Raw genomic sequence first — 5,000 nt, forward strand, 5'->3', positions numbered from 1 at the left:
TAGTCAGATGACGTTGCTTACCTACTCAGGCCACATACGTCTGGGTAATATAGTGCTAGTCCATTCCGAGTTAAAAAAACGCTACCTAACCCGGATCCCAAAAACGCTATTTACCCATTGCACAAGTTAACTGCTGAATGATACAGGACTCCTTAAAACATATCTCTAACATATAAGGGTAAATATCCAGGTCATGCATCTAGTTTATTGAATGGTTCAAATCAAAGTATGAAGACGACATATAGCAGCAGCCCGAAATAGCTCATTTGGGAGAGCGTTAGACTGAAGATCTGAAGGTGCCTGGTTCAATCCCGGGTTTTGGCACAGTTGAGAGGTTCCTTGCTTCTGACAAAAGAGGTCTTGGAATCAGCTGCAGTACTTTTTTCTCTATTCATCAAATTTTTTCCAACTGATATACAACACAAGTAATTTAACATAGACTTTGCTTTCTGTCCTCATTCTAAACTTGCTTTCACATTTCTTGCCTTCAGGTTAGACTATGAATGTTTCCCAATTCATGCTTTCTTGTAAAGTAACCTCTTGTCTGCCTTACCTTCAACTTCCCCTTGAACACAGATGTCAGTAGTCAGATGACATTGCTTACCTACTCAGGCCAAATACGTCTGGGTAATATAGTGCTAGTCCATTCAGAGTTAAAAAAACGCTAACTAACCCGGATCCCAAAAACGCTATTTACCCATTGCACAAGTTAACTGCTGAATGATACAGGACTCCTTAAAACATATCTCTAACATATAAGGGTAAATATCCAGGTCATGCATCTTGTTTGTTGAATGGTTCAAATCAAAGTATGAAGACCACAGCTAGCAGTAGGCCGAAATAGCTCAGTTGGGAGAGCGTTAGACTGAAGATCTAAAGGTCCCTGGTTCAATCCCGGGTTTCGGCACAGTTGAGAGGTTCCTTTCTTCTAACAAAATAAGTCTTGGAATCAGCTGTAGTACTTTTTTCTCTATTCATCAAATTCTATCCAACTGATATACAACACTAGCAATTTAACATAGACTTTGCTTTGTGTCCTCCTTCTAAACTTGCTTCCACATTTCTTGCCTTCAGGTTAGACTATGAATGTTTCCCATTTCATGCTTTTTTGTAATGTAAACTCTTGTCTGCATTACCTTCAACTTCCCCTTGAACACAGATGTCAGTAGTTAGATGACGTTGCTTACCTACTCAGGCCACATACGTCTGGGTAATATAGTGCTAGTCCATTCAGAGTTAAAAAAACGCTACCTAACCCGGATCACAAAAACGCTATTTACCCATTGCACAAGTTAACTGCTGAATGATAAAGGACTCCTTAAAACATATCTCTAACATATAAGGGTAAATATCCAGGTCATGCATCTAGTTTGTTGAATGGTTCAAATCAAAGTATGAAGACCTCAGGTAGCAGCAGGCCGAAATAGCTCAGTTTGGAGAGCGTTAGACTGAAGCTCTGAAGGTCCCTGGTTCAATCCCGGGTTTCGGCAAAGTTGAGAGGTTGCTTGCTTCTGACAAAAGAGGTCTTGGAATCTGCTGCAGTACTTTTTTCTCTATTCATCAAATTTTTTCCAACTGATATACAACACAAGTAATTTAACATAGACTTTGCTTTCTGTCCTCATTCTAAACTTGCTTCCACACTTCTTGCCTTCAGGTTAGACTATGAATGTTTCCCATTTCATGCTTTTTTGTAAAGTAACCTCTTGTCTGCCTTACCTTCAACTTCCACATGAACACAGATGTCAGTAGTCAGATGACATTGCTTACCTACTCAGGCCAAATACGTCTGGGTAATATAGTGCTAGTCCATTCAGAGTTAAAAAAACGCTACCTAACCCGGATCCCAAAAACGCTATTTACCCATTGCACAAGTTAACTGCTGAATGATACATGACTCCTTAAAACATATCTCTAACATATAAGGGTAAATATCCAGGTCATGCATCTTTTTTGTTGAATGGTTCAAATCAAAGTATGAAGACCACAGCTAGCAGTAGGCTGAAATGGCTCAGTTGGGAGAGCGTTAGACTGAAGATCTAAAGGTCCCTGGTTCAATCCTGGGTTTCGGCACAGTTGAGAGGTTCCTTGCTTCTAACAAAATAGGTCTTGGAATCAGCTGTAGTACTTTTTTCTCTATTCATCAAATTCTTTCCAACTGATATACAACACAAGCAATTTAACATAGACTTTGCTTTGTGTCCTCCTTCTAAACTTGCTTCCACATTTCTTGCCTTCAGGTTAGACTATGAATGTTTCCCATTTCATGATTTTTTGTAATGTAAACTCTTGTCTGCATTACCTTCAACTTCCCCTTGAACACAGATGTCAGTAGTCAGATGACGTTGCTTACCTACTCAGGCCACATACGTCTGGGTAATATAGTGCTAGTCCATTCCGAGTTAAAAAAACGCTACCTAACCCGGATCCCAAAAACGCTATTTACCCATTGCACAAGTTAACTGCTGAATGATACAGGACTCCTTAAAACATATCTCTAACATATAAGGGTAAATATCCAGGTCATGCATCTAGTTTATTGAATGGTTCAAATCAAAGTATGAAGACCACAGATAGCAGCAGGCCGAAATAGCTCGGTTGGGAGAGCGTTAGACTGAAGATCTGAAGGTCCCTGGTTCAATCCCGGGTTTTGGCACAGTTGAGAGGTTCCTTGCTTCTGACAAAAGAGGTCTTGGAATCTGCTGCAGTACTTTTTTCTCTATTCATCAAATTTTTTCCAACTGATATACAACACAAGTAATTTAACATAGACTTTGCTTTCTGTCCTCATTCTAAACTTGCTTCCACATTTCTTGCCTTCAGGTTAGACTATGAATGTTTCCCATTTCATGCTTTTTTGTAAAGTAACCTCTTGTCTGCCTTACCTTCAACTTCCCCTTGAACACAGATGTCAGTAGTCAGATGACATTGCTTACCTACTCAGGCCAAATACGTCTGGGTAATATAGTGCTAGTCCATTCAGAGTTAAAAAAACGCTACCTAACCCGGATCCCAAAAACGCTATTTACCCATTGCACAAGTTAACTGCTGAATGATACAGGACTCCTTAAAACATATCTCTAACATATAAGGGTAAATATCCAGGTCATGCATCTTGTTTGTTGAATGGTTCAAATCAAAGTATGAAGACCACAGCTAGCAGTAGGCCGAAATAGCTCAGTTGGGAGAGCGTTAGACTGAAGATCTATAGGTCCCTGGTTCAATCCCGGTTTTCGGCACAGTTGAGAGGTTCCTTGCTTCTAACAAAATAGGTCTTGGAATCAGCTGTAGTACTTTTTTCTCTATTCATCAAATTCTTTCCAACTGATATACAACACAAGCAATTTAACATAGACTTTGCTTTGTGTCCTCCTTCTAAACTTGCTTCCACATTTCTTGCCTTCAGGTTAGACTATGAATGTTTCCCATTTCATGCTTTTTTGTAATGTAAACTCTTGTCTGCATTACCTTCAACTTCCCCTTGAACACAGATGTCAGTAGTCAGATGACGTTGCTTACCTACTCAGGCCACATACGTCTGGGTAATATAGTGCTAGTCCATTCCGAGTTAAAAAAACGCTACCTAACCCGGATCCCAAAAACGCTATTTACCCATTGCACAAGTTAACTGCTGAATGATACAGGACTCCTTAAAACATATCTCTAACATATAAGGGTAAATATCCAGGTCATGCATCCAGTTTATTGAATGGTTCAAATCAAAGTATGAAGACCACAGATAGCAGCAGGCCGAAATAGCTCGGTTGGGAGAGCGTTAGACTGAAGATCTGAAGGTCCCTGGTTCAATCCTGGGTTTTGGCACAGTTGAGAGGTTCCTTGCTTCTGACAAAAGAGGTCTTGGAATCTGCTGCAGTACTTTTTTCTCTATTCATCAAATTTTTTCCAACTGATATACAACACAAGTAATTTAACATAGACTTTGCTTTCTGTCCTCATTCTAAACTTGCTTCCACATTTCTTGCCTTCAGGTTAGACTATGAATGTTTCCCATTTCATGCTTTTTTGTAAAGTAACCTCTTGTCTGCCTTACCTTCAACTTCCCCTTGAACACAGATGTCAGTAGTCAGATGACATTGCTTACCTACTCAGGCCAAATACGTCTGGGTAATATAGTGCTAGTCCATTCAGAGTTAAAAAAACGCTACCTAACCCGGATCCCAAAAACGCTATTTACCCATTGCACAAGTTAACTGCTGAATGATACAGGACTCCTTAAAACATATCTCTAACATATAAGGGTAAATATCCAGGTCATGCATCTTGTTTGTTGAATGGTTCAAATCAAAGTATGAAGACCACAGCTAGCAGTAGGCCGAAATAGCTCAGTTGGGAGAGCGTTAGACTGAAGATCTATAGGTCCCTGGTTCAATCCCGGGTTTCGGCACAGTTGAGAGGTTCCTTGCTTCTAACAAAATAGGTCTTGGAATCAGCTGTAGTACTTTTTTCTCTATTCATCAAATTCTTTCCAACTGATATACAACACAAGCAATTTAACATAGACTTTGCTTTGTGTCCTCCTTCTAAACTTGCTTCCACATTTCTTGCCTTCAGGTTAGACTATGAATGTTTCCCATTTCATGCTTTTTTGTAATGTAAACTCTTGTCTGCATTACCTTCAACTTCCCCTTGAACACAGATGTCAGTAGTCAGATGACGTTGCTTACCTACTCAGGCCACATACGTCTGGGTAATATAGTGCTAGTCCATTCCGAGTTAAAAAAACGCTACCTAACCCGGATCCCAAAAACGCTATTTACCCATTGCACAAGTTAACTGCTGAATGATACAGGACTCCTTAAAACATATCTCTAACATATAAGGGTAAATATCCAGGTCATGCATCTAGTTTATTGAATGGTTCAAATCAAAGTATGAAGACCACAGATAGCAGCAGGCCGAAATAGCTCATTTGGGAGAGCATTAGACTGAAGATCTGAAGGTGCCTGGTTCAATCCCGGGTTTCGGCACAGTTGAGAGGT

General features: G+C 39.9%; 2 non-coding genes across 2 annotated transcripts; both read left to right on the plus strand.

Annotated features, from left to right (window-relative positions):
* Positions 1–834: 834 nt before the first annotated feature.
* On the plus strand, positions 835–907 carry TRNAF-GAA (transfer RNA phenylalanine (anticodon GAA)). The gene has a single exon. It is a non-coding gene; the product is annotated as a tRNA-Phe (tRNA).
* Positions 908–4,332: 3,425 nt separating this feature from the next.
* TRNAF-GAA (transfer RNA phenylalanine (anticodon GAA)) lies at positions 4,333–4,405 on the plus strand. Its single transcript has one exon. It is a non-coding gene; the product is annotated as a tRNA-Phe (tRNA).
* Positions 4,406–5,000: the final 595 nt, after the last annotated feature.

The sequence above is a fragment of the Lissotriton helveticus genome, chromosome 8 (genome assembly GCF_964261635.1).
Source record: "Lissotriton helveticus chromosome 8, aLisHel1.1, whole genome shotgun sequence".
Taxonomy (NCBI): domain Eukaryota; kingdom Metazoa; phylum Chordata; class Amphibia; order Caudata; family Salamandridae; genus Lissotriton; species Lissotriton helveticus.